The 16,798-nt window shown below is 39.7% G+C and overlaps 1 protein-coding gene across 4 annotated transcripts in view; it reads left to right on the plus strand.

The window, feature by feature from the left end:
• The window catches only part of LOC131255437 (ankyrin repeat domain-containing protein EMB506, chloroplastic), an 86,644-nt gene that overhangs the window by 21,883 nt on the left and 47,963 nt on the right, over positions 1–16,798 (plus strand). The gene's annotated exons all lie outside the window — the stretch shown is intronic.

Below are 16,798 nucleotides of genomic sequence, written 5' to 3' on the forward strand. Positions count from 1 at the left end.
AATTCTAATTTTAAATTCTCATTTTCAGTTTTGAGATTTTAAATTTTAGAAAATTTCAAATTTAAATTTAGTTTTGTTTTCTTAAAACAATCAGAAAAATGAGATTTTTTTTCAAAACTGATTTTTCAAGTTCTAATTTCAATTTAACAAAGTTTTCTTTTTAAATTTTCAGTTTAGCCGCAATCTTACAACTTTATTTATATAGGGCATCATAAGCGATTTGAAGATCATCTTTATTTTCAGAATCACTTCTAGTTGTTTCATAGTCAGAAGTTTCACATTCATTTGAGGAAGTGATTCTAGCTATGATCATGAAGACCTTTTGATCTTTCTCGGTTTCTTGGTCTGATTCGTCAGTTTCTGAATTGGATTTAGATTTTGATGACTCATCCCAAGTTGCAATCATGCCTCTTCTTCTAGATTTATCCTTCTTAGGACATTTTGAAGCTACATGCCCAAATTCAGAACAGTTAAAGCATTGGGTGTCTTTAGATTTTGATTTCCAAACATTTAAGTTTCCTTTTCTTTTGTCAAAAGGTTTTTGAAGATCTGATCTATTTTTATTTTAAAAAATTTTATAAAACTTTTTAGCCAACATAGCCATATCATTCTCATTCTCATCATTTTCAGAATCTCTGTCTTTGGATTTAGATTTAGATTTATAAGATTTAAGGGCTATGGACTTGTTTTTAGAAGGTTTAAAATTCAGCTCAAGAGTTTGTAGAGATCCAAGTAATTCCTCAACCTTCGTAGCATCAGTATCCCTCAATTCTTGAATAGCAGTAACTTTTGAATTGAACCTATTAGGAAGTGATCGTAGTATTTTTGCACATACCTTGCTTTCATAGACTTTTTCTCTAAGACCCCACATAGAGCTAACAATGTCATTTAGTTTTGTATAGAAGTCCATCAATGACTCATTTTCTTCCATATGGATTTTCTCAAACTTCATTGTGAGGATTTGAATCTTAGACTTTTTGACAATGTTAGTCCTTTCATGTGTCATTTTGAGAATGTCCTATGCTTGTTTTGATGTATCACAAGAAATGATTCTTTTAAATTCATCTAGTGATAAAACACAAGTAATAGCATTAACGGCTTTTGCATTTGCACTACTTTCACTTTTTTGAGTTGTCATCCAAAAAGTATGTGATTTCTTTCATAGACGTGGTTTCATTTTCAGCTATTACTTTCATCATAGGAGGGATCCATTGGGTCATAGTGGCTTGCTAGACACTTTCATCAATGGACTTGAGGAAAATCTTCATCATTGCTTTCCAATAAGAGTAGTTTGAGCTATCAAAGGGAGGTCGCTTGGAAGGGGAGGTCGCTTGGAAATGGATAGACTATTGAAATTTGATATTCCAATAGCTCTGGATCTAGCTCTAGGATGTTAATCCCAAAAAGGGCAACCTGCTTTGATACCACTTGAAAGGACGCGCTATAGATGTCCTAGAGGGGGATGACAATACAAAATATTTTGATACATTGCGGAATAATAAAACAAACATACTCAATTGCTTAAAGTATTGATTTTTTTGATATCAAATAGTTCGTAGGACAACCTTTACCTAAAAGATTTAGGCAAGACAACCTTATTTTATGACGTGTTTGAGATCAAAATATCAAACTTAGCAAGAGACAATCAATCACGAAGAAAACATATAAAGAATAAATCAATTACAAAGAAAGCATATAAAGAATAAATCAATCACCACAATGCGCAAGGAGTTATAGTGGTTCGGTGCTTAACTCTACACCTACTCCACTCCTAAATACTCCACTTCCAAAATTACTACCCTCATAATTTTGGCTTTCATTTTTCAAGATTTTCATAAGTTCACCTTAACAACCTTATACAGTCTGTGTGATTTTCACGAGCTCACCACAACAAAACCCACCGTGTGATTTTCACGGGCTTACTACAAAACAACATTTTTGAGATTTCCGAGTTATCTCAGAAAAACCCAAATAGAAATGAAAGTAAAACAGTACTTATCTTCAATTGGCGAGTCGAAGACGTAATTGTAGCTTTGAATGCAGCGATCTTCTTTCTTGAGATATAGATGAAGCCGTGTATGTGTTTAATCAAAAAAGAATGTAGGGATCTAATATATTTTCGATGAAATGAACAATACCCTAATGCTACAAATTCGATTATCTAAATCTCAAGTAGAGTATGGATTACTCTATGAAAACAGTTTAAACAAACTTGATAAAGAGAATAGAATTAGCTAAATCAAATATAAGAATTACCGCTCAAATAGCTTAAGGAGGCTTGGACTTTCACTCTTTTCTTGAGAAGATGGATTTGTATTTTTCGTTCTTTGAAAGAGTGAGAGAAAGCCTTTATTTATAGCCAAAAGGTATTGGAAATCCGGCTGACCATTCTAACAGATCTTCGGATTTCGCATGATGAAATCTTTCAGAACTTTGGCTGGTTGAACCTCCAGTTCGGCTGGCCGAATCTCAATGAGATCTGAAATCTTATCTCGCTGGAAACTTGACCGAATATCCTTTAGGCTGGCCGAGCGGACAGGTTAGGCTGGCCGAAGGTAGTTAGGCTGGCGAATATGAGGTCGGGCTAGCCTAACTCTAGTGTTTTTTACTTAGAATAGTATGTTATCATGATATTATGTGAAATACACCTAACTTAGGGTTAATCTAAAGTAATACTACCTGATGATTGACACATACAAAGTGTTCCGATTTTTGAACCAAGTAAGGCTTTAAAGTCTTGAGATGTTGATTGAGTTTTTACGAGGTCATCATGAGTTGTCGAAGGGTATCTTCATGGGTGCTTGTACTCCTTTTAGAACTACGAAATTTGACAATCTTAATTGTGGTTAAGTATAAGCACTTAACAAACTTCCATTACGTCCTCCCTCTGAAATATAGAAGGCAAGGATTTTCTCTGGACAGTAATGAACTGACCGATCAATCCCCTCAAGACCTCAAGTCCCGTGGCCAACTATGCCATCTTGTTGGCATCCGTGTTATGTTCCTTGATAACATGCATCGATTTGACCTCTTCAAATTGGTCGAGTAACTGGACCGCTAAGGCATAATATGGTAATAAGGATGGACTGGTGCATTTAAACAATCCTTTCATCTAGTTTAGTACCAATTGCGAATCTCCAATAATGGTCACATTTTTTTACTCGTAATTCCAATAACAATTCGAGGCCAATTATCATAGCTTCATACTTAGCTTGATTGTTAGTACAATCGAATTCTAGTTGGAAAGAAAATTCCTGCCTATTCCCATTCGAGGCAGCCAAAATGACTCCAACCCTAAATATATCATGTGTCCTTGATCTATCAAAGATTAATTTACAGGGAGCTTATTATACCTTACAACGAGTTGGCCTGCCATTTCATTTAGTGTAAGGGCATGCTTTGGATTCCAGGCTGAACCCAAAGAATCACACTTAACTGCTATTAAAAGAATTATTAGATATGTGGCCGGGTCTACTAATTTTGGACTATGGTACCCGTTTGACACATCTACTACCATTACAGGGTATTCAGATGCCGATTGGGCTGGTAATATCGAATGATCGCAAGTCAACCAGCGGTGATTGTTTTAAATTGGAAAATTTCTAGTGTCTTGGCATAGTAAGAAACAAAACTCTATATCCCTATCTACCGCCACAACCGAATACATTGCGGCCGGTAATTGTTGTGGACAACTTCTTTGGATGAAGCAAATGTTGCTGGATTATGGGATTGAAGAGAGCACAATGACACTATTTTATGATAATACTAGTGCCATCAACATTTTAAAAAATCCAGTTCAACACTCTAGAACCAAGCACATAGACATCCAACACCACTTTATCCATGAACTTGTTGAAGAAAATGTCATTGTGTTGGACTATGTGCCTACCAAGTGACAACTTGTTGATATACTAACAAAACCGTTGGACACCAATAGATTTGGAGACCTCTAAAAATCTATTGGGGTATGTGCAATCTAGTTTCATTATTAGCCCACCTATTTTAATTGTCATATCTGAGGACTTTTGGCCTCATTAAACATTTTTGTGTAAATATATGTTTGTTTATCTTTGTTTGCTATTTTTATGAATTTTGTATGTCCTAAATTGAGTGTACAAATCTTGCATAATAGGTAGATATTTATGTACATCTCTAATTTTGAGTTGAAGCATGCTAGAAAAACTGAAAATTTAAGCAGTCTGTCTAGGCTTCGATGGGAGATACGATGACATCGAAGTCACCTTTGATGACATCGAAGTCACCTTTGATGACACTTTGATGACATTTAAGTGCTCGTGGAAGATGAGTTGTTGGAGGACATTCAATGACATCGAGTTTTGAACTTCAATGACATCAAAGATACTTCGATGACATCGAAGTATCGAGATTTCGTTTAAAAACCAGGTGCACCGATCTTTCTTCCCCATTCACTGTCCATCTCGGTGACGACCTCCCTGCGCCACACCGTGTCTTTCTCCTCCAACTCAATTTTTCTCCATTCAAATCCTCCCAACCCGAAGGTCACTCAAGAATAATGGTAAGACAACCTTTGCACCTCTTCATTCCGATTTTCTTTTAGGTTTTTGTCAAATCCACATTTTTGGTTTGTATTTCTTAGAAAATCTTTTGTTTCCCTTCGATTCACAAAATGTCGAAGGCGAAGGGTAAGGCACCATTGCAAGGGGAGTCGTCTCGAACAAAGAAGGCAACGAAACTCATCTCGAGACAACCTAGGGCTCTAGTAGCACCCACCCATCCCTGGGCTGGGACACCAGTGGAAGCCACCCCTTCCACTTCTTCGGTATCCCAATCAGCAGCTCCGTCATTTGTCCCTGCCGCTCTCGCCACCGTCCCTCCATTGTTGGAAAATTTTTTGCGCTGTAAACTCATAGTCGAATGGCAAATCGATGTCAATTACGTCCACTCGTATGGGATCGACTCCCTACTTAAAGCCGTTGGCTGGAGTAGGGTCTTGTCATTTGGCAGTGTGACAAGCGCTGAACTCATCTATCTCCTTTTGTCATATTGCCATTCTCCGGTTCTCGACCCCCCTCCATCCACGTCACCATTGACGGGACCACCACCCATGTCACCCCCGATCTCATCACCTATTGGGTGTTCCATTGTCCCCCGTTGGCTTTCTGAGCCATGACACGGACTCTCCTGCAGTCTGGTCCACTATCACACGGTTCTTGTGCAATGGAAAGAACAAAACATGGCGTGACGAGAACACCCTCAAATCCATCGACATGACAAGTCAGTACCAAGTACTCCATGCCATCTTCGGCATGAATGTGTACCCTCATGGTACAAATCATGTTGATCTGACACCGTTCATGCTGGACATCCTTTACAGTGTCGTGATTGGATTCTGTCTGTCTCCCAATTATCATCCTGCACCAACTAGCGATTGTCGTCTAGGCTACTCGCAAGACCTATATTCCCTTCCCACATCTTATGTGTCTTCTATCCCGCGAGTGTAAGCTACCACCCACCTCTAATAATGCACGACAATATCTAGAGGATGAGGCTTAAGGAGCTGCCTACGACCGTGAGTGCCTCTGCAACTCCAGACATTGATGCTACAATTAATCAGGATGCTACAGTGACAGACATACAGAACGAGGATGATGCCCCGCACTGACCTACTTTTGTTCCTTGTACGCCTGACTTTGCCCATACATTGCGCCACGTGCGTTATCGTGATCGGGCAGATAACATTCTTCAGCGCCTGGACCGTGAGGACGAGCATCTATCCCGGATGGAGCTTATGATCATGTCCATCCAACGGACGACACAACGACTCATTGATCATATTACTTGTGGCCATGTCGACATTGTTCCGCGCGAGGACGGTCCTGCCTCATAGTCTTCAGTCCTTTAGCCATGCTGCGCCATGTTGTCTTGTTTAGGGCTTATGTATCTTTTTGGATGCCCCAAGCTTGTAGTGCATTTCAGATAGATATCTTTTATGGGTATGGTTGGTCTTATATACTAATGGATACTATATCCATGCTTGGGCTATCTTTTTTGGATGCTTATTTATTTTGGATTATTGGTAAATAGCTAAGCTTGGGCTCTTATTTGACTATTGCTGCTAGTATGATGGATTGTTTTATTGCACTACTTCTCTTATACGTAATATTATAGTTGGGCATCGGACCGAGTCAGATCGGATTGGGTCCAACTCGATTTGGTCCGAAATCCACTTTGGTTGACCCGAACTTGATCCGATTCGGGATCGAGTTCGGGACATCTGACTTGAACCAATCGGATGCACGGTTGGCCTGACTCGAACTGAGTCCGACTTGGTCAGGGAAACTGAGTCGGATCGGGTTGGGTATGATTTGGATCGAATTTTTTAACGGTGAAAATCATTATCCTCGCTGTTATTTTCGGTGTGGTCCGTTTGAGCTTAAGATATGATTTTTTTTTTCAAATACTCTAAAATGATCACGAAAAATGGATAAACGGTATGGATATAATAAATACATCATTGTGGGGCTCATGTAATTTTGATCTCATTTGAGCCGTTTGTACAACTCGGAGCTCGAGGCGCTCTCCGCTCGTCTTTGCATGACACGTGTCTACACAGCTGTGGTGCATTAGGACATTATCACGTCCTCATGCGTTATCGACTTCAAAATTCTTCATACGAAGGTTTGGCTAATCTCACACGCGCATGTATTACAACACTAGACCCGGTCCACGTGCATCAACAAGGCATAAATATGACAGATCCAAGCCATTCATTAGGTGGGACTCAACATATAAATGCGATAAATGATTTATTTTACCTTATCTGATGGATCAAATGTATGAGAATGGATCCTTAAACAAACGTTGAAAAGACATCGGACTTGTTCCTTAACTAATAAGAAAGAAGGCCTGATTATCGGTTCTATGAGTTCATCTTTGGGCCCACCCATTGGACGATTTGGATCTAGTACACATCTAATATTTGCACGTGTTGGTACTTGTACAGGAGTGGCTATTCAAGCGCGTGGGATTAGCTGACCTCTACTCAGGCAGACAGATGCTACACAGGTCGTCTTTGCACGACATGTGTCTACACAGCTGTGTTGACGTGCACAACACGAAAGTGCAGCTGTGCTGACATGCTGTGCACGAAAGTGCAGCTGTGCCTGTGCATTGCTTAATTGAAGTCAGCAAGTTCTGTGGGTCTGATCATGGGGTATGTGTTATATCCAAACCGTCCATCCATTTGGCGAGCTCATCTTAAGGCTTAAGACAAAAAATAAGATAGATCTAACTATCAAGTGGACCACACTGAAAAAAGCAGTGGGGGATTGAACGTCTACCATTGAAACCCTTTTTGGGGTCACAGAAGTTTTGGATCAATTTGAAATTTGTTTTTCCTCTTAATTCAGGTCTTTGTGACCTTATGAGCAGATTAGATGGAAAATAAACGTTATGGTGGGCCCTACGAATTGTTTAAAAGTGAAAATCATTATCTATGCTGCTATTTGTGGTGTGGTCCAGATGATCTTTGGATATGATTCATTTTTTAGATAATGCTCTATAATGATCTCTAAACATATATGAATGGTGTAGATATAATAAATACATCACTTTGGGGCCCATATAACTTTGATCTCCATTGAACCCGTACAACTCGGAGCTCGAGGAGCATCAGTACTCATCTTTCGTCTTTGCACGACACGGACCTACAACAGCTATTAGAGCTGGGCTCTTTTATCGTGCCGAGTAAACTCTGTTGGGGCCCATCGTGAATGCATGTGGTTTATCCACGCTGTCCATTCGTTTTTCCATATCATTTTAGTGGTTGAACCCAAAATTGATGCATATCCAAAGCTCAAGTGGATCGTACCACAGGAAAAAGTAGAAGTATTGATTTTCACCATTGAATCACTTTGGATCAGATTGGATCGGTCTGGATCGGATCCATTTGGTTCGGATCGGTCCGGATTGACCATGATTCGAACTCGATCCAATGAACGGTCAGATCTGACCGATCTAACTCGAACCGCACTGATTCAGGCCTTCGGTTCGGTTTGGATTGGGTTGGATCTGGTCGGATCGGGTCGGATCCACCAGATTGGGTCAGACATGCCCACCTCTTCATATGATTCATCTACTTTTGATGTTTATCTCCCTATGCATGTGTGTTTATAATTCTCCAACTTTAGTGATTCCATATCTTCTTAGGATTGAATGTTATGAATGCTAATCCCTTTGCCAATCACTGATAAGAAGGGGGAGAAACATAACTCCCACCACCATTATGCGTATATCTTTTTGTTGTTAATGGTGATGTGGGAAGATAGGGGGAGCAACTCAAGTCATGATTCATTGAGTAACACTTATGTAACTGTCCTATTTGTAAAGGAATGTAATTTATATCTTCAGGTTCTGTAATCTTGAGTCGTATAGAGTATTTAGGGTTTGTTAGGTATTTTATCACGTAATTGACAAAAGGGGAGATTGAAAGTGCCATTGTTTGTCAATTAACATGAAGGTTGAGTCTTAAAGTCAAGTGAGCCCCAGAAGAAGATTACAAGTTTGAAGACTCATCAAGTTGAGAGGATCAAAGTACATATCAAAGGTAATCTAAGCCTCACAACCCTAACGAAACCCCCTCAGGTAATAAACTCCTTAATCATGGTCCATACTTGCCTAAAACCATCTAGGAAGACCCTTAGGAAGTATGTTAAAAGGCCTAAACTTGTAGCTTTTGGAGTTGAAAGTTCAACTAAAAATTATGCTTCTGTTGATGACATTGAAGGAGGTTCGATGACATCGAAACTTAATGTTCGATGACATCGTAAATAACTCAAAACACTCCAGCAAGCTTTTGAAGATAAACATAATTTTCGATGACATTGTAAATGATGGGACATGTTGGTCCAGAGAGTTTACAAAGAAAAACATGAAACTCTTGATGTCATCGAAGCAAGTCCGATGACATCGAAATTTGAATTTCGATGACATCGAACATGACCTTGATGACATTGCAAAAGCTCATCATCAGTCTGGCAAGAATGGAATTTAAACTTAAGCATTGTAAATGACCCTTGATTGTCCAGCAACCTCAAAGTATTCTTCATGAAAATCTCGATGGCATCGAGTCATCCTTCGATGACATCAAAGCTCTCCTTTGATGACATTGAAGGGCACTCGATGACATCGAACAAAAATTGTCCAACACCTATTTGAAAATCTTTGTGCAGGGTTCCGATGACATCGAAGAAGGTTCGATGATATCAAACTTGTCAGTTTTCTTCCTGTTTTATATCCGTTGGGATTTTTGTCTATAAATCTGGAGGGTTGATTCTAGGGTTCTTTAGTGAGAAAACAAGAGAGTTCTGAAAGAGAAATTGCTAGAGTTATTAGACACCCTCTCCAACCCTCTTTCCTCATAGGACTTCATCATTCAATCCTTTCTTAAATGCAACATTATGAAACTTATTGCTTGGATTGAACTATAAACTCCTACATTTATTGATGTTCCAGCAACTCATCTTAAAGGCAAATCTCTATGTTGGATACATTGAATGCTTAGTTTGGGGAATCCCTTATAACTCATAAGGACCCATAATTAACTAGATAGGATTTACCCAAAACCCCTGACCTACCAACCTCAACATCGACATTGGAGCATCTACGATTAGTCGTAGTTCAAGGGAGCTCAAGAATCTTCAACAACCTAGAAGATCTTCACCAGTTGTGCTGAATGGGGTTTACTCACTTTTAGGTAAGTACCCTAAGTCCATTGTGTTTGAAGACCTTTCCTTGTGTAGGATTGAGATTCAGAGTTTCTCGTTCCTCAAACTCACTAAGTCATTTCGTAGGCCTTCAACGGGAGAGTACGTACAGTGTCCTTGTGTAAGATTGGTTTGTAGTTCTTGTGTAGGGCTTATCAAGTGCCTTATGTAGGCAATTATGGTAACCTTGTGTAGGTTGTAAAGATTTATGGTTAACTTGATTTAAACTATTGGATAGTAAAATTTTGCACACTCTAGGAGAAAGTGGGTCAGTCGAGAGTGGAGTAGGCAAATAGCTGAACCACTATATATCGTCATGTAATGTGTCAAATGCTTTACTTCATGTTTTGTATTAATTAACTATTTGTCATACTTTACTTAATTCCTACACAACACATGTTTGATATTTTGCCACAACAATGTATATCACTATCCTAATTTTTTTTATACACTTATTCTAGTATAAATTTCTCTATTTATGTAATTAGAAGTAAGTGCCTGCAAAAAGAATTAGTTAATTTTGAAAAGTCCTATTCACCCCCCTAGGATGGTTGGACATATCTCCTTACTTCACGAGTAGCGGTTTACCCACAATTTCAGCATAAGCAACCGGCTAGGTGGATGACGATCGAAGTCACTCTCAAGATCAAAGAGGAGATTGAGTGACTCTTAAAGACCGGTTTCATCTGACCAATCAAATATGTTGAATGGATGTCAAATGTGGTCCTAGTGATGAAAAATTATGATAAGTTAAGGTCTGTATCGACTTCGAAAATTTAAATCTAGCTACGCTAACAGACAAATATCCCATGCCGTTGGACACGGGATTGTGTCCTTCTTGGATGGGCATTTTGGATATAATCAAATCTATATAGCGTTAGATAATGTGTCGAAAACAACATTTAGATGTTCAGGGCCTTTTGGGAACATATTGTTGGGTAGTAATGCCCTTAGGGTTGAACAGTGCTAGGGCCACATACCAAAGGGCAATGAATGCCATTTTCCATGATATGATCAGCCACTTTATGTAGGTCCATGTGGACGATGTGGTAGTCAAGTTGACCGATGCTGACGAGCATCTGGCCCACTTGTGCAACTCCTTTAAATGGATGAGGCTCCATAAATTAAAGATGAACCCTTTAAAATGCACATTCGGGGTTTCAGCCAATAATTTCTTAGGATTCTTGGTACATCAAAGAGGGATTGAAGTCGATCAGAACAAGGCTCAGGCCGTGATCAATGCATGACCACCAGAAAACAAGGTTGAATTATAAAAGTTCTTGAGATATGTCAATTTCTTGAGGCAGTTTATATCCAACTGTGCAGGTAAAACTAACATATTTTCTCCATTATTGAAATTAAAACAGGGAACCGAATTTGTGTGGGAAGCGGAATGCCAGCTGGCTTTCGATAGAATCAAGGAATATTTTATGAAGCCACCTCTGTTAATGCCCTTATAAAAAATCGACCACTCAGGTTATACATCGTAGCCTCAACAAGTTCGATTGGAGCTTTCCTAGCACAAGATGATGACATGCAGGAGTAGGAAGTCTACTATTTGAGTCGGATGTTACTCAATGCTGAAAGATGGTATTCGGCCATGGAGAAATTATGCTTGTCATTGTACTTCGTAGCTACTAAATTGAGGTATTATTTGTTGGCTTAAAAAGTAAATGTAATAGCAATCACCGAGTTAGTGAAGTATATGTTAAAACGACTAATTTTAAGTGGTTGAATCAGTAAACGGATGTTGGCTTTATCTGAGTTTGATTAGCATTATGTGCCACATAAAGCAGTGAAAGGACGAGCCATAGCTAATTTTTTGGCCAGCCATCCTTTAGATTTAGAGGAGAAAATTCCCGAGTATCCTAGATGTTCATTGTGTACAACTCATGCTACGGTAAAGACGAGGGTCAATACTTTTACCTGCATCATCTTTAGACATTTTGAGTGTTGTAGTCATGGGTGTTTGAAAATTTTTACCATTCTTAAAGCCAAATTTCTTTACAAGATTTTCACATATTTGGTTTGAGAGATAAATATCCCATCTTTAAGCTGTTTTACTTGGAGACCAAGGAAATGACTTAGTTCACCACCTATACTAATTTCAAAATTTGTTTTCATTGAATTTGCAAACTTAGAGAAAAAGTTAGTACTTGTTGATCCATAGATAATAGTATCTACATATATTTGAACAATCAATATATCTTCGTTATATTTTTTGATAAATAGGGTTTTATCAGCACTTCACATTTTAAAGTTTTAACTAAGCAGAAATTTGGTTAGTTTTTCATACCATGCTCTCGGGGCTTGTTTTAAGCCATACAGAGCCTTTTTAAGGTGGTATACATTATTAGGAAGTTTGAGATCTTCAAAACCTTTTGGTTGTTCTACAAAAACTTCCTCATTTAAGTCACGGTTTAAAAAGGCACTTTTGACATCCATTTGGTATGTTTTGAAATTTTTATGGCATGTAATGGAAATAAATAACCTGATGGATTCAAGTCGAGCAACTGGTACAAAGGTCTCATCATAGTCAATCCCTTCAATTTAAGTGTACCCTTGTACAACTAATCGTGCTTTATTTCTTATAATATTACCTAATCTGTTGATTTCGACTGGCAGATCCTGGACCTGTGGTCGAACATCTTCTTTTTCTTCTGAGAGTTCTTCAAACCCAAAACTGTCTTCCTCGGTTGATTTTTCTAATTCGGCCAGATTCACAAAACAACTATCATCGGCTTCCTTCGGGCTTTCTTCAAGCCTTTTTATTCTGGCCATGAAGTTGGCCCCACATACCTTGGTCTTTGATGTCCTAATTATGAGACCTCTTCAATAACATAGTGAGAGGTCAGCCGATAGAGGACAATATCCTTCGACCGAGCATCATTGGCTCGGGTGACTTCTGGGATGGCTTACACAATGCTATCTGGGTTTTTATTTTATTTTATTTATTTATTTATTATTATTATTATTTTTTATTATACTGTGATCCCTGTAGGACGACCGCACTTATTCCTCCCAGTGAGTCTAATAGGCCTTACCTCCCCTCCACAGTAATAAGCTTCATTAGCATTTGATGTAGCCAATAAAGGTTTATCATTGGCTAAGACTAGTTCGACCTTGTCCTAATTCCAAAAAATCACGAACTGATGGAGAGATGATGAGATACATGCAAAAGAATGGATACAATCCATTCCTAATAGTGCATTGTAGCTTGATGAAGTATCTGTCACAAAAAATGACGCCAAAACTGTCTTGGTACCCATGGTTAGATCAACCGGTAAGACAACGTGCGTATTCATGACGTGGCTAGCGAAATTGCTAACGGTCACTTCAGATGGAAACAAATCAACTGTGGTCTTTCCTAACTTGCCCATCATTCTCTTTAGTAATAAATTCACTATGGCTCCATTATCAACTAAAATTCTGGTAATAGGGCATCCATTCAGATGGGCCAGTATATACAACGGCTTACGGTGTTGCGTCATGTCGCTAGTGGTTTTGTCGATAATCACCTTTCAGATGCACTCCTGGCTGTGACGGTGAGCGTGTTTACATGTGATGCCTTATCCACCCTGGTTTCATCTTCATTACCTTCTTCCAACTAGAAAGAAGCATAGTGTATGATTACTAGAGAAGCATATTCCTCGACATCTCTAGGCATTGTGTTTGGTTGAGTGGGCCTTGCCTAAAAGATGGATGGCAATGTGAAAACTATATTACAATGAAACATTACTGGCGGCAACAAACCAAATACAAATTTTCCACTTGAACTTTGGCCCCTTGGTGTTTTAAATCCAATTTCTTCAATCTGACTAGGGTATTCATTAGCCGCGGGTTCGGCGGAAAGGTTAATAGGTGAGGAATTTTCTAGGACGTCTACGGTTGACGAGAGTTCGCTGGCTAGCCACTCCTCTGTCAGAAAGCAGTCTTCGCTGAGATAATCTGACAAGTTACCGCAACTATCTTCCTCTTTGAGGTCCTCCAACCGAGTCGTGTTGTTAAGGGTATTTGGGTCCTTTTGTGTTGCAACTGGTAGCATAACTTCGACCGTTTTTACTACCAATTTCTCATCAAAAGCAAGAACCTTCCAAAAGGGATGGGGCAATTTAGCCTCTGGTCGAAGGAGTGTTTCTTCCCCTTCCACTTCTCTCCTCACACTAGCCCTTTGTCTTTGCCACTGGCATTTCCGGGTCTTTGTCAAAGCTTCTGGTATCGCCGAGAACTTTGGGTGAATGACCCATTTTCATATCTCCTCCCGTGTAGTAGGAGGTTTGACCATCCTTGACAAAGGAGTTCCCCATCGCAAACAGTGATTGGGGGCTGATTGTGTCGGTCGATAATGGTCAAAATTGTCATTGTTATCCCTTGGTCGTGATACAATTTCCCAAGCACATCGGTTGCAGATCTGAGGACCTTGGTGTCTTCTTCGGACAATGACTGACCGATCATCTTGAGGACGAGGAATCCAGTGACGTCCTTATACAGGTCGGCCGGACATTCTCTGTGGATCATTGGAGCTGAGATCAATCTTCAGCTTTGGATGGTCCCTTAGATTGGCAATGACCATGTTCACCTCCATATCAGTGTTGATTAGCATTGCTTCCTTATTCTTTTCTAGGAACTTCAACAGTCCACACTTAATATGGTTCTAAATGATGTTCCAGAAAATAACACATTTGTTAGTTGAGTGTGATTGAGATCCATGCCATTTGCAGTATTTGACCCTCTGTAATTTGTCAGTCGGAGGCATTTAATGGTTGATAGGGACTTTAATAAATTTTCCAGCCAACAAGATATCAAATATTTTTCCGGCTCGGGTAATATCAAAGGTATAAACCTTTTGAGCCTTTTATGTGGTGGAAGCGGTCGATTCCACTTTTACCAATACTGCACATACCAATGACTTCTTAGCCACTACTTCGGTAATCACAATTTTGTAATTAGGGTCATTGTAATACGTCCCCAATGATGAATTCATTTGCCTAGCGCCTTCCTGTTGGAGTTCTTCATAACGAGAAACCTTCTTAGTTAGGTTATATAAATCGATAAACTCCGTGCCTATGAACTTTTATGGAGCTTATATGCTAGTCCGTCTTGTGCGAGTTGCACAAATTCAGCCTTAGTCGTAACCACTTAACAGCGGCTCTTTGCCCTCTTGAATCGCATGATATAACTCTCGCTTGATTCCCTTGGCAATTGTCGAAATTGTGCAAGATTAGTAATGGTTCTCTCCTGGTTTTTGAAGAAGAATTGAGCATGTAATTTCTCTTCCATTTCCTGCCAAGTGTGTACTAAATATGGCTATTGGTTTGAATACTAGGTGAAGGCTGTAACAGTCAATGAGTGATCGAACAATTGTAATTTAGGGTAATCATTGTTAGTCAATCACTCAATTGTAATTTAGGGTAATCATTGTTAGTCAATTCACCACACTGCATCGTGAAATATCCGTCATGCTCAATGGTCGATTGACTAGGTTCACCCAAGAACAGGGCAAGCTCTGGTCTATAATTTCTCGGTAAGGGATGTTACCGAGCTACCCATTCAGGGTAGGGCTTGTGGTACACAGGAATGGTGTTACAACCAAGTACTTGGCCAACAACCTCTTGAACAAGTTTTACTAACTAGTCCCGGTCAAACCGCTAAGGTTCAACTGGTGGATGATTCGGACCAAATCAGTTAAGATTGTTAGGAAATTTGAGGCCCTATCGTGGATTAAATCTAACTAGTGGTCCATGATTCCTATTATCGGGTGTGAAATTCATGACCTCCCGCTCAGGTTTCTTAACTTCCATGGGAGATGGCATGTTCCTGACATCCACAGGAGGAATCGGTGGTGGATTACGTTGCAACGGTGGTATAGGTGGTAATGGAGCTGCATTGCCGACTGACCTTCCATTAACAATGTGTTGTGGTGCTAACTGTGCCCGCTCTGTTATAACAGCCAACAAACGTTGCATGACCTCAGTCTGACTGGCCATATAATGATTGGTAGTCTTGACCTAGATGCGGAATTGTTTAGCTTGGGCTCTTCCATACTCATGCACCATCTGGATGCTCATCTGAACATCCTAAAGCACCACTGATAACTCGTTTGGAAGTACGGCTCAAGATGTAGATGATCCATCCCGATTCTCGGTTAGGTTAGTATTTGGATTTGACGCCTCAGGAGGCACATGGACCTGCATGTCCTCCCCTAGAGGTGGCGCGGTCGGCGTTAAGGGGTCGCCCCCAGCAATTCGGGCACTTCTTCTCTGCATTTTCAGCAAAGTTCAAACTGGTAGTTAATAGATAGGGTCCCACTGGGCGTGCCAGAAAATTGTTCGTCGTTGTTTTCTCACATAGTGTGCGGACGTGCCATAATTGGATTTACGGCTCCAATTCAAACTGAACAACAATGACCCCGAGCGCTAAGATAGGCAAACACGTAGTGTATGACCAAGATCGGTCGCCTATTCCGCCACTCGCTCAATGTGTAAATTGAATCTGGCGATATTCAGAGGGTGGGGTTCATCCTCTGATGATGGGTTACTCCTTTTCCTTCTGCATGAAAGGACTGTGGGGTTCGTCCTTTGATGATGGGTTACTCCTTTTCCTTTTGCATGAAAGGACTTCTCAATGCAAATTAAATGGAATGAGAAAGAAACCCTTATAGTCGGTCGCTGTGAATTGCTGAAGGACACACTTTTGATGATTGAATGAAGCTCAACGTGCCAGCGTAGCTCCAATTACAACTAAAGATTAGACTACTACTGCAGATTATGCTAAGGAATGTAAATCAATAGGAGGAAAAGTAAATGATTACAGTAAGAAATGTAATTGACTCAATAGAAAAAGTAAAGGATTACACTATGGAATGTAAGTTGACTGATAAATTGAAAGATATGTTTGGTTTGTTTGGGTTTGGTATAAGACGATTTGCTTTACTGTAATCTTCCTTTATTTATAGCTCTAATCAAGCTATTCTGGATCCTTCCCATGTTCTGATGGTATCATAATTGTTCTCCACTACTTGGCTTTTGGATGCTTCCCACGTTTTGCTTCCC

This window comes from Magnolia sinica, chromosome 9 (assembly GCF_029962835.1).
Source record: "Magnolia sinica isolate HGM2019 chromosome 9, MsV1, whole genome shotgun sequence".
Classification (NCBI taxonomy): Eukaryota; Viridiplantae; Streptophyta; class Magnoliopsida; order Magnoliales; family Magnoliaceae; genus Magnolia; species Magnolia sinica.